Source organism: Chlorocebus sabaeus, chromosome 9 (genome assembly GCF_047675955.1).
Source record: "Chlorocebus sabaeus isolate Y175 chromosome 9, mChlSab1.0.hap1, whole genome shotgun sequence".
Classification (NCBI taxonomy): Eukaryota; Metazoa; Chordata; class Mammalia; order Primates; family Cercopithecidae; genus Chlorocebus; species Chlorocebus sabaeus.
In genome coordinates, this window is record NC_132912.1 from 76,200,059 (window position 1) to 76,227,944 (window position 27,886).

At 36.9% G+C, this 27,886-nt stretch overlaps 1 long non-coding RNA gene across 2 annotated transcripts in view; it reads right to left on the reverse strand.

The window, feature by feature from the left end:
* The window catches only part of LOC140712402 (uncharacterized), a 390,575-nt gene that overhangs the window by 26,300 nt on the left and 336,389 nt on the right, over nt 1-27,886 (reverse strand). For both annotated transcript variants that reach the window (XR_012093989.1, XR_012093988.1), the window contains exons 5-7: nt 25,340-25,413; nt 9,935-10,138; nt 4,543-4,659 (exon numbers count right to left, since the gene is read on the reverse strand). This is a non-coding gene — a long non-coding RNA (uncharacterized lncRNA). The remainder of the gene's footprint in view (nt 1-4,542; nt 4,660-9,934; nt 10,139-25,339; nt 25,414-27,886) is intronic.

Sequence of the window (27,886 nt, forward strand, 5' to 3'; positions counted from 1 at the left end):
AGTTGGACCTGATAGCTCCTGTTGCTGGGGAGTTTAGCCATAGGAATTTAGGAATTTGCTATACCAGCCATAGGAATTTAGGAATTTGAAACTTTGACCCATAACTTTGTTTCTTTAACATTTGGACTTGTCTTAGTTGATAAGTAGGCATCTATTTTGGTCTCTCAGGTCACAACCTACTATTCCAACACTGTAGTAACCTCTGAATACCAAAATTTCTAAACTTGCCAAGTGACATTGCACATCCTAGAGACAAAGGAAATAAGCTGGTATTTTCCAACTTTTTGCATATTGTAGTATACAGAGGAAGTGCAGGTATTGCCCAGGAGCAGATAAACCTTCTCCTGCTGGCCACCGCAGCCCTGCCCACCTCATCCTAGGTTTAAGGAATGAAGCATACCTATGTAATTCTGTATAAGATTGAGACAAACTCAAGTCACCAGGCACAACTAGAGGTTGAATCTAATGTCTATCTCCAGGCCTCATTTGCCTAGTTTCCAAGTAACCTTAGTCAAATTCAGCAATACCTCAATAATGAAATTCATGATTTTTCTCCCTCTCTCTTCTTCATCTTAAAGTTGATGCTGAGGAGACTTAAATGTCAGGAGGTTAAATGCTGCAGGGTCATCAGTGGTATATACGAACAAACAAAAATTTAAAATAAGAGGCTTAATTTTTCCTCTTAAAAGGGAAGAGACAGCAGGGCATGGTGGCTCACGCCTGTAATCCCAGCGCTTTGAGAGGCTGAGGCAGGTGGATCACGAGGTCAGGAGTTCGAAACCATCTCGGCCAACATAGTGAAACCCTGTCTCTACTAAAATACAAAAATTAGCCGGGCATGGTGGTGGGCAACTGTAATCCCAGCTACTTGGGAGGCTGAGGCATGAGAATCACTTGAACCCAGAAGGCGGAGGTTGCAGTGAGCCGAGACTGCACCACTGCACTCCAGCCCCGGCGACAGTTCAAGACTCCATCTCAAAAAAAAAAAAGAGACATCCCCCTTCCTTTTCTTTGAGCATAATTTCCTTTATAAACTTGTAATTGTAAATTTATGTAAATCTTTTTATAAATCTCTTTTGCCAGTTTTGCAACCCAGAAATGTCTTTCTCAAGGACCTAGGAGCCAACCTCTAAAAATGTAAATATCAAGTGATACAGTGCCCCATCTTCCAGTTTTTATGAGAGGGTAGGCATCTAACTTCTCCAGGCACCTGGTTCCAAGCTGCAAAACTCTCTGTCATAAAGTTATGGAAAGAACATTGTCCTTTGTATAAAGCCAGTTATCCAACACAGATGTTCACTCCAATTACCAGATAAAATTAGGATGAACTATGTGTGGCAAATGGTGCTGTCAAGTCCTCTTACTTGAAGACTAGTTATTGTTTATCTTGAAAATATGTATGTAACGGGTTGTATCTGCTTGGCTACATAAAAGAGTGAGATTTCTTTTCATCTTTGCAATATCTTAGCAGATTGCCTGCAATGTGGATCACATTCTGGTTTAATGCCTATTCAAAAACAAAAATTGTTTTCTTTCTAAACTACCTTTGTGCAGAGGTTTTCTGGGTCAGAATATTTCACTTTTAATTGTATTTCCCCAGCAGGAAGGAGTCATCTTTCTTTTGGTTCTTGCTTGTCTCTTAATTCAAATGATGGGTTTTTTTGTTTGTTTTTTTTGTTTTCCATCGACACTTAAGCATATTCTACACTATGCTAGTAATCTATTAGGATGTAGCTATGTCATCATCCCGTCCCTGGTGGGATGGATCAATTAAGCTGCCCTAGTTGTCATAGCCTGGCCACCAGACCGTTGCCTGCTCAGGTGCTTCTTTCTCTCAGCTAATGTCCATATAAGCTTAAGGACCTACAGGTACTTTTTGATGCCTCCCATCACAGTCTGGGAAGTCTTCAACCTCCTCTTGCCAAGACATACTGCATCACTATTTCTGTTCTCTGTGGCAACATGATGAGGTTCTATGAGGTTCACTTTTTCCTAGGCCTTACACAACTCAGAGATTCCAAAATTCTCATAATCTACTATCAAGATCTGGCTCAGGCTGGAGTGAGGGGCAGGGCACAGAGCTCCCACACCATCTAACACTTCTTTCTAGACTCTTCTCTCCTCCCCAGGACCAAGGGTCTTTTATCTCGTAGAGAGAAAGGAATAGGTCAAAACAAACAAACAAAAAACTGCCTAATTGTAGCTTCTTTGAAATATTTTCCTGACTTACATTGCAGATGTGTTTTTTAAACATCAAAGACAAGGACTTTAACATATTTGTCTTCTATTTTGACCATACCTTGACCATGAACAAAGTTCTTAAAGTAATTACAAATAAATTATGGAAGGGGTGGGGGTGGTGGGGAATAATCTATCACAGCCCAACATACCATACACTGCATGTATGATTAGGGGTAAAGTCTCAACTTCTCTCTAAGCCTGGTGTGGTGGCTCACTCCTGTAATCCAAGCTACTCTGGACACTGAGGTGGGTGGATCACTTGAGTCCAAGAGTTTGAGAGAAGCCTAGGCAACACGGTGAGACCCCATAAGCCAGGCATAATTGCACATGCCTGTACTCGCAGCTACTTAAGAGGCCAAGGCAGGAGTTCTCCGGAGTACTCAGGAGGAACTCCAAAGCAGGAGGCCCAGGAGTTCGAGGTTGCAGTGATTGTGCCATTGTGCTACAGTATGAAGGATGCAGTGACATCAGCTCTCTAAAACATTAATTAATTGATTTAAATTAAAATTAAAAAATTAACTGGGCTTGGTGGACCTGTAATCTCAGCTACTCCGAAGGCTGAGGCAGGAGGATGGCTTTAGCCTAAGAGTTTGAGGCTCAGTGAGTTACGATCCTGCCATTGCACTCCAGCCTGGGCAACAGAGCAAGATCCCATCTCTAAATAGCATCTCTCTAAAATTCCTTTCAATTAATATCAATTTCAATTGGTAGAGTAAATATTGATTGTGGTTTTTTCTTCCTTATAACACTGGCACAATGCCGTTTTATTTGTGGCAAAAACCTCAGACATCTTTTTTGTTTGTTTGTTTTTTAACTTTCTACAAAGAAACCAAATTTAGTGGGTTTCCCATGTTTGGAGTTTTTAAAAAACACTTCACCCTGGTAGAAGCAAGGACACTAAAGAGCCATTTGAGATCTTAAAATAATCAACTGCAGAACCATTGTGCGGACTAAAGAATCAAATCAATAGGATCTCCTGGCCTCTAGACTAAATAATATGATGAAAAACTTACAAGCTAATAAAAATCAATACATGTTCATCTCTGTGTAGAAAAACCCAATATATTCAGAGCTTGTCTACCTAACAAAATGTATTGCAAACTCTGTATCAATAGAGGTGAAATATGTTAAAGAATATGGCTCTGAGGAGTCATTTTACTCAGGCAGTTCTTTAATACTCGATCACAGAACTTGACTCCAGCAATTCACCAAGTATGGAGTACATTCTCATATGTTGAAAGTGACCAAATTTTTTGAGAGGAGGCATAGCACTTACCAAGCTACCCATCTTCTGTACCTCTATTTGTCTTTGCTTGGTCTACAATTGCCTGCCAAGGCTCAGAGAATCCACTAACATTATTTTAAAAACTTCTTGGCATGACGCTGCTCATGAAAGTGAAGAAAAAGAAACCAAACAATTTGATAGTGCCATAAGGCAGGCCCACATGATAATTTTTAAAAGATGAATCAGACATATATAAGAAAGTCAGAGATCAGTAGATCTCTGGTTATATGTGGCTTAGCCCAAGGCAGACAAAAATGCTCTGGAATTTGCAGTATTAATTGGATTCTTTCAAACTAATTAACATCAATATTCATTTTGTATCTACTAGAAGAATGTCTGAAAATGGTCAGAACCTGATTCTTGGAAGCAGGAACTAGGCAAGTAATAGATACTTGATAATTTTTTCTTTTATTATTATTTAACTAATATGTATTGAAAGTCATATAAGATACTAGAGATACAATAGTGAGACTGTTTTAAAATCATACTATTCCTAATGAACTTTCAGTCTTCAAAAGACATGTATGTGTATTTTTAATTAGAAAATTAATATAAATAGAAAGAAAAATGTAAAACCCCATTCTGTCTTATTAAATTGTTGCCAACTACTACAGACCTTTTTCTAGTTTGAAATAACTTAAATCCCCAAAAGTATAAAGGATAACATGAAAAATACTGATGTGTGTGTAGTGGCTTTTTCCTCTGTCACCTTAGCTAAGCTGGACACGCATATCCTAGCATTCTCTTCCCCATTAGATTCTAGATAAAGACTGGCCATAAGAAAATACTCACGAGTTTCAGAAAGTGGAAGTGAAGCCGCAGCAATTCTGCTGTATTTTTTATAAATTTAAAATTACAGCAGCTCATGCCTTTAATCCCAGCATTCTGGGAGGCTGAGGCAGGCAGATCACCTGAGGCCAGGAGTGTGAGACCAGCCTGGCCAACATGGCAAAATCCCATCTGTACTAAAAATACAAAACTTAGCCAAGCTAATGTGCTAATGTAATGGCACATACCTGTAATCCCAACTACTCAGGAGGCTGAGGCAGGAGAATCATTTGAACCTGGAGGTGAAGGTTGCAGTGAGCCGAGATTGTGCCACCGCACTCCAGCCTGTGTGACAGAATGCGACTCTGTCTCAAAAAAAAAAAAAAAAAAAAATTATATTCATCTATATTCATGGGGCACAAAGTGATATTATGATATATGTATGCAATACATTAGTGTTAACTATAGTCACTTTGCTGTGCAACAAATCTCAAAAAATTGACTCTCCTGTCTAACTGAAACTTTATACCTTTTGATCAACATATCCTCACTCCTCCCAGCCCCCAGCCTCTGGTAATCATCTTTCTACACTCTACTTCTATGAGATTGATTGTTTTAAATTTAACGTACATGTGAAAACATGTGGTATTTGCCTCTCTGTGTCTGGCTTATTTTGCTTAGCGTAATATTCTCCAGGTTAATCCACATTGTTGCAAATGATAGAATTTCCTTCTTTTTTAAGGGTGAGTAATATTCCATTGCGTATATACCACATTTTCTCTATCCATTCATTCACTGACAGACATTTAGATTGTTTCCATAACTTGGCTATTGTGAATAATGCTGCAATGAACATGAGAGTGCAGATATCTCCTTGACATACTGACTTCATTTCCTTTAGCAATATACTTAGAAGTGGAATTAGTAAATTACATGGTAATTCTATTTTTATTTTTTCGAGGAACCTCCGTACAGTTTTCCATAATGGCTGTGCTAATTTACATTTCCACCAACAGTGTACAACAGTTATCTTTTCTCCATGACCTCACCAACAACTGTTACATTTTACCTTTTGAATAGTCACTAGCAGATATAGGTGCTATCTTATTGTGGTTTTAATTTGTATTGCCCTAATGATTAGTGATAGTGAGCATTTTTTTCTCATATCTATTAGCCATTTGGAACAGAATAAAGAGCCCAGAAATGAACCCATGCATTTATGGTCAATTTTTTTTGACAAAGATGCCAAGAACACACAATGGGAAAAGGACTGTCTCTTCAGTAAAAGGCATTATATTATTAACATAGTTAAAGTATGCCATATTCCCTTTTCTAGTTTCAATCTTTTTGCCCCTTTCCTAGAAACAATTGTCATGATTTTGATGTCTATTTTCTATGCCGTATATTTTATTTTACTATTTATAAACAGCATATCTGATTTGGAATCATTCTGAAATTTTTCATAAATGGAAATATGCCAGACATTACTTCAAAATGTAGTTTTTAAAGTCATCATTTAAGGTTTATAAATTGGTTTTAGTGTCTATATTTCACTGCCATATAATATTGCATCATATTAATATATCATATAGTTTCTCTATTTTTTACTACACACTTCAATAATACCCTTTTTATATTTCCATATGTGTATATATGTGTGTGTGTGTATATAGATACATAGATAGATAGATATACACAGAAACATATACAGATCTTATGTCTTCATTCAGTGCAATAAATTTTTACTTGTTTATATGCAGGTATAGGCCAGTACGTAGAACAAGATATAGAAAATTTCCAGCTCAGGGGCCAGGCGCGGTGGCTCAAGCCTGTAGTCCCAGCACTTTGGGAGGCCAAGACGGGTGGATCACGAGGTCAGGAGATCGAGACCATCCTGGCTAACACGGTGAAACCCCGTCTCTACTAAGAAATACAAAAAACTAGCCGGACGAGGTGGCGGGCGCCTGTAGTCCCAGCTACTCGGGAGGCTGAGGCAGGAGAATGGCGTGAACCCGGGAGGCGGAGCTTGTAGTGAGCTGAGATCCGGCCACTGCACTCCAGCCTGGACGACAGAGTAAGACTCCGTCTCAAAAAAAAAAAAAAAAAAGAGAAAAAAAAGAAAATTTCCAGCTCTTCAGTAGCCTCCATGTTTGGTTAATTTTATGTGCTTTTAAGCTTTATATAAATGAAGCCATACGATGTGTACTCTTCTGTATTTGACTTTTTTCTTCAACATTATGTTGCCATATAGAATTCATCTGTATTGTACATCGTACTATCTGCATAAATCATCAGTGCAGTGTAGTATAAATTGTGTGAATATAATATACATTGCAAAGTCATTCACCATTGATGGATATCTGGATTAGTTTCAGTTTGGAGCTATTATGTATAATTTAAACATGATTTAGTATTAGATTGATGAACCATAAATACTGGAGTTTTGGGGGCCAGAAATAGTTGAATATCTGCAGTTTAAGATGGTTAACCTAACATCTGTCTTGTGGTGAACATAAAAGCATTCATTTCCCTTCAGGACTTGGCAGCAAGAGAGGTTTACCACTGAACTCTCCCTTTAAGAAATAACTTGTCATTCAACTGCAAGTACTGCAGTTAACTGATAGCCTGTAGCTGGTGGCACCTTCAGGACCTACACCATCTTTTGATCTGAGGTCACACTCTTCCTGGTCAGTCTACAAGGAACGACTGAACAGAGTAAGGTTACCAAGGCCAGACCATTTTTGCCAAAGCCAATTCCACTCATGGGAATTTCCTTTGGGTTGTCCCAGACTGTCAGATAAGCATCACAGTATGAAGTCTTTCTCTGCTCAGTCCTGATCCTTTCCCTTTTATCATTTAGAAATACTACTCTCCAATAAACTCATAATCCTAACTCAATTTGATGCCCAAAACACCCCACTAGTACAGTTGGTAGCAGGCATATTACAAGGAAGCAGGCAGTGCAATGGGCTTTTGAGACTGGATTGCTCTGTGTTTGACTGGCAATAATAACTGTATGGTATGTGGGGCACATGGCACAAGATAGTGAACCAATTACTTAAACTTTCATCAGTGGTGAGTTGGAAAGTATTGTAGTGTAGGGGACCACCCTGGCTGGTGCACTAGCATTTGAGAAGTAACAGAATCAATGCGTGCAAGTACTATGGAATTGGCTTATTACTAACTATATAGATGCCCTACAGACAGATAATGAAAGCTTTGTGCCGTTAACAATTAATTGAAAGTATGAAGGCTAGAGGGTCTATTAATGTAACTTACAAAGAGCCCCTTATTCCCGATCTTGGAAGAGTAGAAGCAGCTAAAAACAAAAAACTGGAAATTTAATATTTAGAGGTACAAACTTTTAAATATGGTTGAGTGCTAATGCAGGTCTGTGATTTCAAGTCCTGGTCAGAGAAACTTGGGTCCTTGATATATGGGATGGGGATATCTTGATGAATGCCCTTGAAGACAGGCTCTCCATCTCCTATACACCAGGTTGCTAACACCCTCCACATTAAGAGTCGTAAGCGAGCCACAACTTAGACAATACTTAGTAAAGAAACCAACTTTTTAACATTTTTATAAAAATGAAGTACATGAAATATCTCACTGTAATGCTATTTTGCCTTTTGTTTATACATTTACCTTATTAACCAAGAATTACCTCTTCATAGTTCTCATATTAAAATGCAAGATTCTTTAAATGTTGTGGGCACTAATTATTTGCAGATTATACCTTGTAATTATCTTATCCTAGAGTGTGGTGGATTGGATGCTCCCTGAGGACTCCCCAGAAGCAGATGCTGCTATGCGTCCTGTATAGCCTGCAGAACTATGAGTCAATTAAGTCTCTTTTATTTAAATTACTCAGTTTCAGGTATTTCTTTATGGCAGTGCAAGAACGGACTAAGGCATCTATTTTTCTTTCTAACCCACAATTCAACCTCCCTCATATATCTAATTTTTATATGTATTTTGGTCTATTTCAGTACTCTTTATTCAAGTGCATTAGTCATTTGCCAGTGGACTATTCTCCAGTATCCTAATTACCACACATTTGATACCTAATGAGTCAAATCCTCTTACCCTTTTTAAAAATTATCTTGGCTATTCCCGGCATTTTGTTCTTTCATAGAAATTTCAAAATCAGCTCATTCACTACCATTTTAAAAATTGCACTATTTTCTATTTTTTCATGTTCTTTTATATACATTAGACTGTTTTCAATCAATGTGAGCCAACATTTCTGATCTTCCCCTTTGTACTCCCTCCTCAAATTACTGAGTGTCCTCAAATTGTGTGTAATACATTTTTTTTCTTACTCTGTAAATCCAGCTGCTGAAGTGACTGGGAAAATGGTGAAATGGCAAGGGCTGAAATTATTTAGTGGACTAGCAGCAAACAGTTTGTCAAACTGAGATCCATAAATTAAAGATGTTGTGAGGACTCTTGGCTTACAGATTCTCTCAGGCATACGTGGGATACAGACAGCTCATTACCCCAGAGTTAGTGTAATTCAGCCCATTAATGCAATCCCCCTAAGCTTTGCTAGAACCAATAATGCTGTGCAACCTTCCAAAGGAAACACAGGTGACCAGTCTGTTTCTCTAAGATGGAAATCTCTTGCTCTCTGAAGACTGGACACTCTTATTCACATGGGAAAATAAGCTTTTCCCTAGACTCTGTCAGAAAAATAAACTTTCTCCAAGACTTCTGGTTGTGTGGCCACACTTCTCCCACACCCACAAATAGTAGATGAAAAACAAACAAACATAAACGTATTTTCTTTTTTTCAAAAATTTCAACCATAAAAAAAATGTAAAAGAGGTGTACACATGTACTCTTCACTTATATCTATCAACTGTTAATATGTGTCACATTTGCATTTGATAATAGATGATAGATAGATAGATAGATAGATACTTAGATACATAGATACATAGATAGAGAGTCTTAGTCCATTAGTCATTTGATATGTTGTAATAGAGTACTAGAGACTGGGTGACTTATAACCAACAGAAATTTTCTTCTCATAGTTCTCAAGAATGGGAAGCCTAGGGTCAAATTCTCAGCAGAATCAGTGTCTGGTGAGGGGCCACTTCCTGATTCATAGATAGCCATTGTCTCGCTGTGTCCTTTCATGGTGGAAGGGGTCAGGGAGCTCTTCAGGGCACTAATCTTATTCATGAGGGCTCTGCTCTCATGACCAAATTACCTATCAAAGGCCTCACTTACAAATATTACAGGACTGGAGGCTAAGATTTCAACATATGAATGTTGAAAGGATACTTTCAGTCTGTAGCACATAGATGATATATACATATAAGTATACATACATATAAGTATATATACACACAAGTATATTTTGATGTTATTGCTAAACTATTTGTAACTTTTAGCAATAATGGCATTCATTTCACTCCTTGCAACTTCAATGTTTATCTACTAAGAATTAGTAGATAATTAGGATATTCTCCCACATAACCACAATAATTGTATCATACCCATAAAATATAAAACTTACAGAAAATACTATTTTATATGCAGTCTTTAAACATAAAGCTCATGCAACTATTTTTTAAATTTTGATCCAGGGTCCAATTTTGGTACCTTAGGTAAATATCCAAAACTATTCACCTTCCCTTCTCTTGGATTTGGCTCCAGCCATGTGACTCTCTCCAACCAGTGAACTGTTAGAAGGCTTTCAAATGTGCTTGCTTGTGTGTTTGTTTCCATAGTTCCATGAAAAAAGCTTCCTGCAGGGTGCGATGGCCTTAGGCAGACAATCCCTTGAGTCCAGGAGCTCAAGACCAGCCTGGGCAACATAGTGAGCCTTCACCTCTATTTAAAAAAAAAAAAAAAAAAAATTTATCTGGGCGTGGTTGTGCCTGCGTGTAGTTCCAGCTACTTGAGAGGTTGAGGTGGGAGGATCCCTTGTATTCAGGAGGTTAAGGCTGCAGTATGCCCATGATGATGCCACTGCACTCCAGCCTGGGCAATAGAGTGAGACTCTGTCTCAAATAAATAAATAAATAAATAAATAATTTTCCTAGCATAAGAATTGTGCTCTGAAATAACCATATTGTAGCAGAGATACCCCAGCCAATCCCCACATCCATGAGCAAAATAAATGCTTATCATTTTATGTCACTGAGACTCCATACTTGGTTGTTATGCCACAAAAGCCAAATGATAAATCAATGAAAGATCCACATACATTTAGTTATCATGTCTCTTTGGTTTCTTTTAATCTAGAAGAGTTCTCCTCCTCATTCTCTCCCTCACCACACGTACCTTTTTAGATTTTTCCTTTCAAGCTATTGACATTTTTGAAGAATATATGCCAGTTGTCAGGAAGGACAGTCCATACAATATAGATGTGTCTGACTATTTCTTCATGAGAAGATTCAGGTTAAATGTTGTTGGCAAGAATACTGCATTGAAGAGGTTGTGTACTTCCCATTGCATTACATTAAGTCACATAATAGTTTCTCTGGCTTCTAATAATGCTGAATTTGGTAACTTGGTTTAGAAAAATTTGCCTTTTTTCTTGATTTTAGAGTTAATTCTCTCTCTCTGTATTTAACAGTCTTTGGGTTGATACTTGAGATTACATGACTATCCCCATCCCCAACAACCTTTTACAAAGGGTTGCTAAAGCGACCATTAATGAAGCATGTCTGAATCAATTTTTACTTATTATTCAGTTTTAAATGGTGATTTTTGGCCAGATGTGGTGGCTCACACCTGTAATCCCAGCACTTTGGGAGGTCGAGGTGGGCAGACTGCTCGAGCTCAGGAGTTCAAAACCAGTCCAGGCAACATGGTGAGACCCTGTCTTATTAAAATAAATAAATAAATAAATAAATAAATAAATAAATAAATAAAATAGTGATTTTTTAAGTCCTATAACAATTTCTATAATTCTTAACTGATATTGTTTTATAAAGAATGTTTCTACCATACATAGTTTATTATTTTAAATTATGGACTCATGGATTATTGTCTGTGTCAATGGTTTATAATCCATTAATAAAATTAATTTTTGGATGCCCATAATGTCCCAAATTCAATCACAGGAAGCCCATTTCAAAACTTCCAGTATTGTCTTATCAGTGTTACATAGGTGAACATGGACAATGTTTCTGAAGTTCACCTATTAAAATGGTACTGTAAAAACTTTATATATATTTTGTTTATACATTCAAAGAAGTAGAATTGGCTAGGTGTGGTGGCTCATGCCTGTAATCCTAGCACTGAGGTCGAGGCAGGTGGATCACCTGAGGTCAGGAGTTCGAGACCGGCCTGGCCAACATGGTGAAACCCCTTTTCTACTAAAAATACAAAAATTAGCTGGGTTTGGTGGCGCATGCCTGTAATCCCAGCTATCTGGGAGGCTGAGGCAGGAGAATCACTTGAACCCAGAAGGTGGAGGCTGCAGCGAGCCAAGATCGCGCCACTGTACTCCAGCTTGGGTGACAGAGCGAGACTCCATCTCGAGAAAAATAAAAGAAAAAAAAAAAAAAGGAGAGAGAGAGAGAAGCAGAATTGTGAAGTCAAATGGTAGTTTTATCAGTCGCAATCTAGGGAGGAGACCAAAATCACACAGCAACTTGAACACAGAACATTTAATATAAAGTTATTAACTGGTAATTGGTAACTAGAGTGACAGGTGGTTGGCTACTAAGGGATAAAGAAAATTCTAAAGAATAGAGGAATATCAGCTATAGGGAATAACTACTATCCCTGCAACTGAAACAGAGTAACACAAAAGAAGAAATGTGAGAGAGACACCCTCCCACGAAAAGGCCGAGATTTAAACCACTGGAGAGGCAGTGGCTATGTCCCACTTGATGGCAGAGAATTGTCCTGAGGTGCTTCGGGCCAAAGTTGGCAAACAGTAAACCACTGACCATGACAAAAGAAACTTGGTGGGGGTCTCTTGTGGAAGAAAGGAAATATTTGCTGTTGAACAAGCTGGGAAGCTGAAATAATTGCTTGCCAGGAGGCCACCAGGAATTATCTCTCAATGGGGCATGTTGAAGTTTCCGAGAAACCAGCAGGGGTCCCTGTAACACTCAACTGGAAGCTACCTGTGTGGATGCTTCTAAGACTCTGGAGCTGAGCTCCACTGGGTGTCCCACATAACAGCCAGGCATCACAGAAGCTAGAAAAAGGACAGCACAGTGAAACCTTGTAGGAAATCTCCCTCTTACCATCTCTTTCTAGTGCCCTCTGCTTGTAAATCTTAATATCATGCCAGTTGACAAAGGAGAAATGTTCACTAGATCCAGCTCCAGTTTGGTAAGCAGAGCAGCAAAGGCAGATTTGGAGATAAGAGGTAATAGGTTTGCAACATATAGAGCAGATAAAGGGTACCCTCTAATTATATACAAGTCTCTCATACATAGCAGGCTTTGAAAAATGTTTCCCTCCTCCAGCAATGTGTGAAAATGCCTTTCTTCCTCAAAGTTCTACCAAATAGCACAAGCTTTCAATTTTTTGTGAATCTTATGCATGAGAAATGATATTGCAGTATATTCTTAAATTTTAACTTATGAGTAATATTGAGCATCTTTTATGTGTTTAATGGCCATTTGCATACTAAGTCTGCGGGAATGTCTGTTAAATGACTTTCATTCATTTTTCTATCAGGTTCTTGTTTTTCAATTTTTCTTTTTCATTGATATTAAGAGACTTGTATCTAATTAGAGAGATTACCCTTTATCTGTGAGATATGTTGTAATTATTTTTCTCCCAATCTGTCATTTGTCTTTTCACTTCATTTATCATGCTTTGTTTTGTTTTGCATTATTTTGTCAACTTGCTGATTTTTTCCTTAATTGTCTTTAATTTTAAATCATGGAAAAGAAAACATTTTTTATATCCAGAAATTCACCCATGTTTCTTTTATTTCTTGGATAGTTTCAATTTTTATATTTCTGAATCATCAGTAATTCACTTAATATGATGTGAGACATATTTTCCCAAATAATTGTCCAGTTTTTTCAGTAATTTCTCCAATTATTTGAGATGGATGTTCTTATCATCTGTTAACTTTTTGTATGAATTTTCAATAGAAACTAGAAAACTGTTAGGGGAGAGGGGGAATGGAAGGGTTCACTTTATGGACATAAAACATATCATAAAGCTTTTATAATTAAAATAGTGTGGCATTGGTACAGAAATGGAGAAATAGATCAATGGAATAGAATTCAAAGTCCAACTACAACAGTGATCAGGCAAAAAGACATAGCCAGTTCTGAGTTTTCACCTTAGAAAGATGATCAATGAAGTAATGGAAGTGGATAAAATTGCTGCATAACAAACTACCCTAAAAGTTATTGGGTTTAAATAAGAACCATTTTATGTTATTATATCACATGACTTCATGGGTCAAGAATTCAACCAAGGCTTTGCTAGGCCATACTTCTGCTCCACATGGCATTGATAGAACAGTTTTCAGCTGACAGATGGACTTATCTGTAAGACCCAAGGGTGCTTCATCTACATTGGATGGCTGTGCTCAGCTGGCACTGTCACTCACAGTACCTTCAAGTGGCCTCTCAGTCATAGGCATTTCATGGTAGTGGGCATCTTAAGTGGTAGCACAGGTAAGGTTTCAGGGTGGAAACTGCAATGTCTAATCTGACCTTGCTTCAGAATTCTCCCAGTGCCTCCTCTGCCATATTCTATTGGTTATTAACACATCACAGGTCCAGCTCCAATTCAAGGGGTGGGCGTGTGTGAGTAACAGAAGGTGTGGTTCACTGGGGTGGCAATATATCTTTGGAAACTGGCTACCACAAAAATGAAAAACAGGAAATTTAAAATCTATATTGCAGAAAAAATATTAAAGAATGCTGGCCGGGCACGGTGGCTCATGCCTGTAATCCCAGCACTTTGGGAGGCCGAGGTTATGAGGCAGATCATGAGGTTAGCAGATTGAGGCCATACTGATCAACATGGTGAAACCCCATTTCTACTAAAAATACAAAAATTAGCCAGGTGTGGTGGCGGGTGCCTGTAGTCCCAGCTACTCAGGAGGCTGAGGCAGGAGAATGGTGTGAACTCGGGAGGCAGAGGCTGCAGTGAGTCGAGATCGTGCCACTGCATTACAACCTGGGCAACAGAGAGAGACTCCATCTCAAAAAAAAAAAAAAAAAAAGAATGCCTTCATCATTAATGGGCAGGATGGGAGTGGGATGAAGAAGCAAATAAAACTTACTAAAGAAAAAAAAAGAAAACACAAAAGAAAGTCATAAAAAGCTATAAAGTATTGGATAATTTAAAGAGTAGAGTCAGGAAAAAGAATGGCCCACATTGTAACAGGTTAAATAGGAGCATGAAGGATAGAGACTGAAAAGAGAAATTTTCTCTATCCTTCACAGAGAAAATTGAATTTCTTAATAAAGTGGTCATTGGTAACTTTTAAGGAAGGTATTTGTGTAAAGTGATGACTAATAATTGTGAAGTCAAATAATAAGAGGTTTTGAGTAGAGAGTGAAAGATGAAATAACTATGTCCTCTCTTTACTATATTTCAAAGATTTTAAAAGATAAAAATCTGAAGTTTTGAAGAGTTATCTCTAAGTAAGGCTGAATTTAGTAAGTGTATTCCTATCACTGGGTCTATCAAAACACTTTTTTAAAAGCTTTGTTACTGAGGTCTTCCCAACAAGTTCAGGGAAACAATATAGAATACAGAATGAAAAAGTCAATCAATATTTAGAACCTCTAGTAACTAATCAGCGTTTAATTATGTCTTAATTTGAAATGATAAGTAATTATCAAGTAAGAAATCAAGTAAAAATGGCAACAAGTATTATTGAATATTTATTACGTGCATCCACTATTCTAGATTTAAAAAAGACAATATTATACTACATAAATTATAAGAATCAAGTGATATTTGTATTATTCATCTCTCAATACAGATTAGCTCCAGGCATGGGGATGTACCATAGCATATAAATTATCCATATCCTATTAAATTAGCTCTGAAATGACATTCAGAGGCTGTTCCTACAATTATAGTATTCCCATGCCACTAGTCTCTGGTGAGATGTGGAAAAGCTTAGAATGGAGATGGTACACAGTGGAGGAATCACATGGAGATTCCTTAGGGCTAACAAAAATAACTGATTTAAAAGTGAAATATTCAGTAAATCTGGCAACTATTTTGTCTAAAGTAGACATTAAGCTACTTGAATATAATGCCATTTCTTCTATTTCTTCCATTACAGGAGTAATATTTAGAAAGTTTAAATGTGATTTTTGTCTTCTGCTTTTTCTAGACCATTGAGACAATCGTTTGCTTGTGGAAAGATTGGATTCTATGGCAGATAAAATGCAATGTAAAAGAGCAAGATAATATTCAGACTTTGGCATGCAAACTTACTGTCTACAAAAAGAATTTTCTATGTTTCTTTATCCTTCCACCAACCATCCCCATTTATCATAACAGCAAATAAGCATGAATGACTCAGATCATAAAGTGCACTTCCAGCATACAGGATATTCCCCTTCTAGTGATCCATGTTTGAATAAGGATAGGATGTAGCATAAGCAAAAGAAAAGCCCACAGTTTTCCTAGCACTAGAGTACAGAAGCAAGTAAAAGAAGAGAAAATTGGAAGAAAGAAGAGTGTGTAATTATTTCTCCTACTTTCCCTGTTGGAGTCTCTGCCTTAGAGAGAAAGGAGATATGTGAGGTACTTAAGAGAGAGGGCAAAGGGAGCTCTTTCTGTCTGTGACTGGTTACTGTTACCCCACAGTGACATTAATGTACAGCTTGGTCAGCCCTGGAAGTTAGTTCACTGAGTCACTGTTGGTTCCTGGGCAGCACAGACTGAGCTCTGAAAGAATAAAGCTATTTCTGGGGAGTTTCCATAGAGATGCCTCCCTAGTGAAGGGAGTAGATCAGATCACCCAGACAGGAATAAACACAAGTCACATCAGACCTCACAGGGTTCTATAGCGCTGAGGGGAGTAAGAAGAGCTGTTCATCAAGGGAGGAACATCACATCCTGTCCAAGTAGACAAAATCCAGATCACTAACAAACTCAGGTAGGTATGTAGCCACCAAGGCAAGTTGCCATCAAACAGACAAAAGACACTGTCCTTGAGGCTACAGGAGTCAGCAATACTATGGCTGAAAACCTCGACTCTCCCTGTTTATCAAAAGTTTGTATAAATTCTTACCTCCTCATGCTGCCTCCTCTCCTACACACACACAAATACACATACTTTATTAGATAATGTCCAGGAAGTGGGGTAGAAACCTGAGGCATCTAGGATATTGAAGTTTGCCTTTTTCCTTGACAACTTCAGTATTACTGAAGGCGCTGTTTAAATTATCCAATAAAATTAATTTTAAAACAATTTGGACCTTTTGTTCTTTTCCATTAGAAATCAGAGGAAACGAGGAAAGGAATGTATAAAGAAGGTCAGAGCTTCTAGAGACAACATTTAAAATGAAGTCTGCAGACATTCAGGTATCAGGTTGCAGGTTACATGCTAAACTTCTATGTAGCCAAATTTCCTTGAAGTGTTGGACAGACATATGACAAAAGGAGGTTGGAAGAAGTACACAAGGAAGGAAAAAGGACTAAAATATGTCTTTATTTGATTTTACTTACAATTGATATGACTCAGTGTTTTGCGACATGTAGACATGTCTGTGGCTGTTTCCTAACACTTACTGCTCAAGTTCTCTCGTCAGTAGATATTAATAACAACAAATCAGCAAAGAGTAGTCTGAAATAATGTAATTATTTATTACCCTGAAGAGTTCCACTGAAGACTGTTGTCAGCTAAAGAGAAAAAATAAGAGCCCCATAAAATAAGGTAGGTTTTTAAGGCTAATAATTCATAGGCTTGCTAAACTTCAGACAAAGTTATTATCCCAGGAGAATCTTGAGATGTAGCAAATAAATGCTTTTTTTCCCTCCACAGACCCAGGCTTAAAAAGACTTAATGGAAATGGTAGGCAAAAGTACAGGATTAAAATATATAATAATAATAATTCCAGTGTTCTAGAAAAGGAACTCTTGACAGAAAGAAATGAAAAGAACACATAAAAGAGAAGGATACAGATAAACTAGTATTGCCTCTGACAGAAACCTCACTGGTGTATTAGTCTTCATCCCTGGGAGTTTACAGCTCATAAAAAAGTTCCAATAGGAGTCCTTTTCAGATTATACATTGTTAAGGTTACCCAAAAGAAAGACTGAATTGCATTTACTGTGACTAAGGAAATCTGGTCATAGAAAATGTATTAATGCTTAGGCAATAGTAAAATGCTAAACATAGAACATTTTTAGTGTATTAGTGGTTCTCAAAGACTCAAGTGTGCTACAAAGACAATAAAATTCTAAAAATAAACAAATATGACTAAAGTGCATTTCCTTTGGAATAAGTATGATAACTTACTTTCAGATTACAAAGTCCCAATTCTGAAATATGTGAGGAGAGAGAAAAATACAGTCAGGTAGATAACAATGCCATCTGCCTGCTTTTAACCTAGGTGCTCTGTGATGACATACAGATTAATTGAATCTTACAGTCAAGTTATTTCTACCCTATCAGGGAAGAGATGCATAAAACAACCAAGACTTGAAGTTGATGTATGGAGTTCAGAGGAATGGAGAAAGTAATCACTCTTAAGCTGGAACAATACAAAGAGCATCATGGAGGAAATTGGACTTAACTGGTTATCAATTACATTAAAAAGATGGAGAGTCATACAGTAGAGAGAAGCATGAGTAAAACATGAACGTACAAAAGCTAAAAGTGTGCATCCTCACCTGGAATGTAGTAGCTACCTTATAATTTGGAGAAAAGGAGGGAGGTAAAAAAGGAAGGGAAAGAAAAAAGGAAGGAAGGGAGGGAGAGAGAATGGGAGGAAGGACCAAGATAGAGAAGAAGCAGGGAACAGAAAAACATTTTAAAATAATTAGAACTAACATCCTCTGAGTTAGGTGAGACTATACACAATGAACAACAATAGAATGCTACCTCTTTCTAAATTTTATTTTTATTTTTATTTTTTTGAGACAGAGTCTTGCTCTATCACCCAGGCTGGAGTGCAATGGCGTGATCTTGACTCAGCTCACTGCAACATCTGCCTCCCAGGTTCAAGTAATTCTCCTGCCTCAGCCTCCTGAGTAGCGTGGATTACAGGTGCACGCCACCACGCCAGGCTAATTTTTGTAATTTTAGTAGAGATGGGGTTTCACCATGTTGGTCAGGCTTGTCTCAAACTCCTGACCTCGTGATCCACCCGCCTCAACCTCCCAAAGTGCTGGGATTACAGGCATGAGCCACCGCGCCTGGCCAAATGATACTTTTTTTAAAAGTGAAAAATATTAATATCTTAGTGTTAATAGTTGTATCACATGTATGTAAAATATTAACAGAATAAACTGGATGAAAGGTATATAGGAATTTGGTGTACTCTTTAGGAACTCTTCTAAAATTACTTAAATTTCATTTTAAAATTTAAATTTCATTTCAAAGGAGTGAAAGAAAAAATATATTTTTCAACTTTTTTCTTCAAATACAAATAATATGAATGTGTATTTGAAGGTATTTTTATGTATATGTATATATTTGTATTTGACTCTGGGTGTGTGTATACATAAACATTTGAATATTTTAATAGACAATTTGGAAGACAAATTTGGTAAAATTCCCAGGAAGCAGAACAAAAAGATAGAATGAACAATTGCCTTCCCTTCCTGGTATAAAGGAGTTGGAATGTAGGGAAGGAAGGGTCACCAGCAGCATTCATTATGGTGCTCAAGAACACAAAACACTAAAGAAGAAGGGCATGGAGCTTTCTGGAGACATGTTTTCAGTGTGTCCACTGGCAATCAAAGATGTGAGGTGCCTGGGCACTACTGGGTTGTGGGAGGGGTGAAATGGCAGACAGAAGAGTCAGTTGCCAAAGTTGAGTGAGTGATAGCATTGGGCAAATAATAAGTTGATTAAGCAAATGTTGTGCATAATGAGAACTAGGTTTTTCACTGTTGAAGAATGTGTTTACAAACATGGAAAGAGAAAGGGCAGGAAGACTTTGGATTGAAGTTGGAGGCTTTAATATGAAGTCATGGTTTTTTAATGTACAAGTTCTTATACACATATGTATTTAGAAAAGGTAGTGAATACACCAAGTAGTCAGATCTTGGCTTCCAATGGTTATCCTTCACTAAAAGAAACTGGGGCTTCTTAAAGAAATGACTTTTCCAAGTTCCATTTAACGACAGTAGAAGATGAACCTCAGACATCTTATGGTGCCAGACCATTATTCTCTTACACAGAGAATAATGAGAATGTATCAAAAAACACAGGAGCTATCTTGAAGTTGCTCCTACTGGCCTAATCTGGGTCAATTTGAGCATGAAAATGATGACAGTAAGTAATTACAAATCAGTGAATAAAATAGAAATCCATAAGTTTGCACCGATATAAATTAGTATATGGATAAATAAATGGCAGAGAAGAGAAAGTTCTTCATTACAGAAGAATAACAGAATGACAACTTATAAGTGTTTCAAAAATAATGAATGTATAAATCACTGCTATGTAATCGTCATAGTAATAGCTAATTCAGCCATAGGTGTGGGCTGGAAGAAAGGTATCAGAGCAAGGAGGGTCTGGCCACCTGCTTGTACAACTTATTTTTGCCCATAGCCTTTCTTTTGCTCAATACTGGATGGACCAGTTCCATCTTACTATGGATTGATCCTAGGTCTACTAAACCTTTTGAAATAGTGAGTCTGACAGAATCCATTTTATAATGGATATTTCTATCACATGATGTCCCATGGTCAACTCTACCAGTGCCTAGTAGCACTAGAGTCCAACTCTACCAGTGCTTAGTACCATGCCAGGAATTACTATTGAAAATGTAATTTTCCACTACAGACTGTTGACTGGGGCTTGCCATAAACCTCACACGACACCTTTCCTCACCACAGAAACCTCTAATACCATGGGTTCTTCTGTTCTTCTGGGTTATATGGCCCTTCTCACCACTGGACCTACTTCTGGTGAGACTACTATTTGCCTTTGTTCACGTTAATCTGCATTGATAAAATAACATTTTTAAAATGAGGGAAATAATAGCTCTGTTAGATGGTCACTTCACATCTGGAATCATGGATGCAAATCTGGAGACCGACTAAAATTTAAAAAGAAGTTGTATTTTTCTTTTCTGTGGCATCCCTGTCAGATCACAGATGACTGGTACATCTAAAGAGAGGCAGATTTCAGCTATCTGTAAGGAAGTACTAGTAATCATAACTGTTCAAAAAGGAAAAGGACAGCATCTAAAGATAAAGAGCTCCCTGTTCTCAGAAAACCACTTGGATGATTCGAACATCATATGGGGAACTGGACTTCATCAATGGTGTGTAACTAAGGATTCAAATCAGAATACCTGGAGTGCTTTTCTTTCAAATCATGTATTAATAACTGAGACCTGGTGATTCTCATTCTGTAGATCAGGAGGCTGCTCAAGTATTTCTGATGAGCATCCTCTCTACAGAAGCCTGGAGACTTGAAGGTGACCTTGAAGTTTCTTCTAACACTGAGCTCTTGTTTTGCTTTAGTTGTAGTTTTAATTGGATATAGAAAGCCAGTGCTAATGATACAACATTTAAAATAATACAGATTCAAAATAAAGACTCTTGGTTTTCTTATGATGAACATGTAAACTGGACTTAGCGAGAGAAAGTAACTACAAACAGAAAAATAATTTATCTCCAGTCAATATTCTCATTCCTCTTTTTTCTTCCAAACAATTGATTATTCTCTAATTTTGCATGTGATCAGAGATAGGGAAAAGCAAATAAAAAAGCAGACAGCCATTCAACAGAAATTTCTGGAGCTATTTCAAACGTGGGTAACTATGTTGTATTAGATTATATTATTACTCTACAGAGCTGGAATAATTGGTCTCAGTAGAATTTGCTGTGTTTGTTGAATTCCCTCTGAAAATAGCTTTATTTCTTTATTTCCCGTAAAGGCTAAATAATATTATAAATATAATGTACATCATGTAGTTTAAAATATGCCCAAGAGGAACACATAAGAAAGCTCAGACAAGGTTGCAATCTTTAAAAACAAGGAGGAAGCATTTTAATATAATATTTTTTCTTTTACAGACTATAAACATTACAAAATTACAGCCCCATTATGTAAGTTTTAGAAGTGAATAAAATATGACTTTTGACATTCTTCAGAAGATAATGAAATAAAATACATTTTAACCACACTGAATAATAAAGCTGTAAACAAACTGCAGAAATACCTTCTTTCCCACCTGAATAAAACACATATTGGGTCAAAGTCTTGATATTATTCTGAAGTGTCTGAGGACTTCCTAGCAATCTTGATGATGACTGAAGTTCAAAGGTCTGTTAAATAAAACTTAAATGACCATTCACTCTGTTAAAAGTTTATCAGCTAGATTTTGGCATTAGAGAGACTTGAAATAAATGTCTAAGTTCCTATACTTTTTAACTATGTGAACTTGTGTGAACCTATCTCATCTTACTAAGTCAGTCAGCCAGTCAGTAAATATTCAATGAGAGTGCTAAGCACTAAGGTTTAGTAATTAACAAGATAGACACTACCTTATTCAGAAGACCTCATGGGGTTGAAGCTGGGCAGCAGGGACAGGGGTGAAAGGACTCAGGGACTAAAATAAAAAGAAATGTATGCATCATGGGAAGTTTGATCTTAGATTGAAAACAAATGGAAAACAAAGGATTTTAAGTAGAGAAGAAAGGTAATATCATTTTAATTGCAGACAAATCCTTACTATCATATAACACATATCCCTTCCAAAGACCTTATACCTCATAAAAATATTAAACTCACATGTATCAAAATCATTGAAAAGTTTAACAAATTGAATCTGTAATCGCTAAAATTGAAAAGAATGATGATAGTGTCATCAAAGAGGGGAAGCAACTGGAACTCTCATACATTCCTGTTGTGAGCATAAAACTATAAAATCACTTTGAAAAACTCACAGTTTCTTGCAAAGGTAAATTACACTTACATGTGATCTAGAAATTCTATTCCTTAGTATTTACCCAAGAGAAAAAATACATGTCCCAAAACAACACTTAGATATAAATGTTCAGAGCCTCTTTTTTCACAACTGCAAAAACTAGAAACTATACTAACGAACATCAACAAAGGAATACATAAATTACCATCTGAAAAAAACCACCAGACACAAAGTACTGCATACTATATGGTTCTACTTACATAAAATCCAAAAACTGGCAAAACTGGCATATAATCATAGATACCAAAATAGTGGTTGCCCATGGAAGGTGGGGTTTTTCTGGAGCGGGACACAAATACATTTTGAGGGTTATGAAAAAGTTGTATCATTTGGTGGTAGGTAAATGAGTGTTTATATTCATCAACGCTTATCTTTTTTTTTTTTTTTTTTTTTTTTTTTTGAGATGGAATCTCGCTCTGTCGCCCAGGCTAGAGTGCAATGGCGCCATCTCAGCTCACTGCAACCTCCACCTCCTGGGTTCAAGCCATTCTCCTGCCTCGCCTCTCGAGTAGCTGGGACTACAGGTGCCCACCACCACGCCTGGCTAATTTTTGTATTTTTAGTAGAGACGGGGCTTCACCATGTTTGCCAGGCTGGTCTTGAACTCCTGACCTCAAGTGAGCTGCCCGCCTAGGCCTCCCAAAGTGCTGGGGTTACAGGCGTGAGCCACTGCGCCTGGCATCTCTTATCATTTAAATCTATGTTTCATGCATATAAATTTTGTTTCAAAAAATAGACTTTGTATCCCTTCACTTAAAGCAGAATTGAGAAAAGACCATTGAATCAAAGTTTATCAGATCACATAATAAATAAATACATGCATGCATACATACATACATACATAAAAGGTTAAGGCAGCATTCTATTATAGGAATGTCTTGCCTTAGTTTCCTCATCCTGGGAATCAGAAATTATAATAATAGGATACAGTTATGATAATCAGATCCTGAACACTCAGTCTATGTTGTATAAGACTCACAACACATTCCTTACTTTCAGAGAACTGTAAAGGTTAAACAGTAAATTCTGACACAAGTCCTCCATTTCACCTTGCAAAGAAAGCTGAGGGACACATTCTCATTGGATCGGAATTCTCTACTGCGTGTCCATATTGCTTGTCTGTTCAGAACTCCTTGTCAGTTCCAGACTGAACTTCTGTTTTATGCTCCAAGGTGCAGATTGTTGCAAACCAACAGTTACTCATCTTTTCTTATTATCCCTTGAAATGACTACATGAGCTCTTGGAAATGAGGTCAGTAGAATCAATGAAGTTTTATGCCAGTGGTTATATGAATGACTCTCTCTCCACTCTATACATGGAAGAGGGGCAGCTGGACAGAAATACAGAGTCTTTGAAAGAAAGATGTTCTTATTGTTTGGAAGAAAAGCTGCCACATCTTCACAAGATAACCTTTACAATGCCGGCAAATGGAGATTGAATATCCCTTATCCAAAATGCTTGGGACCAGAAGTGTCTCAGATTTCAGATTTTTGGGAGAGGTTTTCCTGTATACCTTGTACATATAGACTAAAGGTAATTTTATATGATATTTTAAAACAATTTTGTAAATGAAAGAATGTTTGTGTATGTTGAACCATCAGAAGGCAAAGATTTCACCATCTTAGCCATCATGTGGACAATTTGTGGTTGTTTGGCATTGCTATTATTCCTGACCCTGAATTTATATGCTACCAATAAGCAATTATTTTCTTACACTTATCCACACATAAGTCCTTAACAGTAAAACAAACAAACAAACAAAAATGACATACCATTAATGCAGTGAAAAAATAATGTGTTCGGGGTAACTAAGCAACCAGAATACCTGTATCTGCTGGTAAACAACAGTATCAGCAAGCAATGGCAGGATTTCAGTCTCCACCTATGATGCTGTCTTTTGGTTAAAAGTTTACTGTATGTTATTCATTACTGCCTTTGGTGGTGTCTGGCCTGCACACATGGCATTTTATTACCCTTTATGGGTATACTTGTATGGGGGAATCTGGAAATATCCAGAAAAGATAAATTACAGCTAAAGGGGGCTGGGAGGATAATTTTTATCCTGGACCCTTGACTATGTTGTACACCATTGTTTTGACTGTGTGACCTGTCACAAGAGGTCAGGTGTGGAACTTTCCACTTGTGGCATAATGTCAGTGGCTCAAAATCTTTCAGATTTTTCAGAATTTTGGATTTTGGATTTTTGAATTAGGAATGTTCAGCCTGTATCAGGAGTCATGGTAGCCAAGCTCACCACTGACATTTGCAGTATAGGACAGGAGAACAAATAGAGGCCAATGTACCACAGGCCTATATATTTAAAAGTCATAAATCAAGTTTTAAAAACTGTTGAATAAAGTATTTCTGATCCTTCTATTTGGACAAATATATATTCACAATGACAGAATAAGAATATAGACACATATATACATACATAGATTCATATATACATGCATAAATCTATGCTTGTTATATGAATAAAAAATGATAGAATATTATTAATTAATTAATGGTAATATGTGTGACTTAGTGTTCTATTGATGGGCCAACCGTATGATTACATATTTATTCCATAAAATGTATATTTTCTTTCAGATCAACAAAACCACTAATGATGCTGTTATAACAGAGATTCTCACATAATTTGTGTTATTGACAATATTAATCTAAAGAATTAAAAAAATAAGTGTCTTAAGTCTACAAAATTTGAATATATATTTATAAAACTATATATTTAAATTAAATTAAAAATATTTTGTGATTTGTGTTTTTATATTTCATTTTGTAAAAAATTCAAAACTATTCATTAATATTAAAAGGCAAATTATAAACGATAATAAATGAACATTAAAATTTTAAATAAAAATTATTGAAAAAAGCCAAGTTTGACATTTAATTTTTTGCATATTTAATTAAATCTTATTACATTTTATCATACAAACAAAAGTATACACAAACCTGGCACTGATATTTCATCTAGTTGCGAAGTAGAGAATCAGTACCACACTTCTTGATTGTCATGTCTTGACCACCTATAAACAAATTTAAATCATATGAATTGCTTAAGTTTGCAAAATGTTTTCCAGGCAACATGGACAACTATTGTAAACATGACTTGGAAAACAAAGAATAGCAATATAATGGGCACTTAGTACTACTGGGAATAATACTTAGTTTTTGTAAAAATGTACTACAGTCTTACTTTCAGAAAGAGTTTTACAGGTTAATTCATTGAATTTTCTTTTAACTAGCATATATACTATTCAAATCCTTCCAGTGTTACAAAGTATTGCCTCTCTCTGACTTCCCGCGTAGGCACAAAGAACAGAATAGAGAACTCTTTAACAAGCCTAAGGGAAGTATTGTTAGTAAACTCTGGACATACTTCTGATTCCTCATACCCAGTGTTGTAGGAGTTCAGTGACATTTATATTTTTGAAGTCAAAGCATGGCCTTAATGTAGCATTTTTTAATCCATAGGTCTATGAAAACACTAATTCCCAGAGGAGTTAGAAGATGCTCTTTGAAACACAAAAGTACTGCAGTTAAATATTAGAAAAAAACTATTTCATAATAGCTTGTTTCTTAGTAATTCATAGTGTGCATTATCAAATTATGAGCTCAGAGAAGCCCTAAAGAAAAGAAACCTGTTTAACTTTGTTTCTCTGAAACATTTGACCACGTAAACTATTTTTCAACAGGAGAGTGCTGACATTGGTGTTTGCTACGGTTTGAATGTATCCTCCCAAAAGTTCACATGTTGAAAAATTAATCCCCTTAATCTGCAGTGTTGGAAGGTGAAGCCTAATTAGAGGTGATTGAGTCATGTTGAGTGGATCAATGCAGTTTTTGTAGGAGCAGCTTAGCTATTGCCAGAAGAACTTGTTATAAAAGTAAGTCCCATCCTTGATCCTTCACTCTTTCACAAGTGCTCACTTGCCCTTCTGTTCTTCCACCACTGGACAACACAGCATAGAAGTGCTCACAAAATGCTGGTGCGGTGCTTTCGAACTTCCCACTCTCCAGAATTGTAAGAAATAAATTTACTTTATTTGTAAATTACCCAGTCTATGGTATTTAGCTATAGCAACAGAAATTGGTCTAAGACAGTGTTCTTCAAAATCAATGTAGAAAATACTGCTTTAACATTTAAATGTCTAGTACTTTTTTTTCCCCATATGTCTTTCAACCAGCTTTCCTACCAATGAATTCATTAACACAGGAAGGAATTTACATTTCCTTATTGCCTAAGTCAGCAATTGCCATGACAGAGCAAACTGACAATTTTAGATCTCTAATAAGTACAATTGCAACCATTAAATAAGGAAATTAATTTTAAGTTTAGAAAATACTAGGTGAAACTTCTCTTTACTGCTGGTTTTGAAAGCATGACAGTCTGGCTGAGAAACTGTCACTTAAAAGAAAGCAGGAGGGGTAACAGCATTGAAGTTTTCACCTGCTTGCCCACAATGTCACCTGATTGAACACTATTCAGTCAAAAGAGAGAGACTCTTGTCTGTTTTTCTTCCTCTGTGACTGCTATTACTTGAAATCAATTGTTTTGCCAGGCATGTTCCATTGAGACTTAGATCACAGGGATCAAAACATCAATCTGTCTCTAAGGAATCAATCTATTTCCACCCATCTGAACATCCATTGTCTAAAAAATAGCAAATAATCAAATTAAAGGGAAACTGCAGTGATTTCTAATTTGGGATACTATCAGCAAGTCCAAGAGATGGACTGTCAGAAATAAATTTACTACCTAACAGTTACAGAAATTGGGAGCTTTGACTTGGAAACCTAAAGAGAACAAGGCAGAAGACAAAGCCTTATGAATTAGCAGCATTTTCTGAGGAAAAGCCATGAGGTGAAGAACAGGAGTGTTACAAAGATTATAAATATTATGCCATTTAATACCTAATTTCCAGGCTGGGCATGGTGACTCACGCCTGTAATCCCGGCATATTGGGAGGCCGAGGCAGGCAGATTACCTGAGGTTAGGAGTTCGAGACCAGCCTGGCCAACATGGCAAAACCCTGTCTCTACAAAAATTACAAACAAATTAGTCGGACATGGTGGTATGTGCCTGTAATCCCAGCTACTTGGGAGACTCAGGCACAAGAATCGCTTGAACACTGAAGGAAGAGGTTGCAGTAAGCTGAGATCATGCCACAGCATTCCAGCCTGAGGGACAGAGTAACATTGTCTTAAAAAAAAGAAAAATTTCATTCTGTTTAATGTAAGGAAGGTTGCAAGCAAAAACAAAATGAAAATAAAGAAAGGCGTAGAAGTCTAAGAGGAGTGAATAGAAACTCTACCAATCATTGTGCATGTATATGCATTAGTCAACCTTCTCTCAGACTTGACAGGAGCTCATAGCAGATTTTGATTGGCTTACAATAAGTCAGCCTAAGACTGAAAGAGAAAGTTCATTTATTCCTTGCTCAAGTATTTGCCTTCTTCCTTCTATGTACTCAACTCAAACATTAGAAGATTAATGCC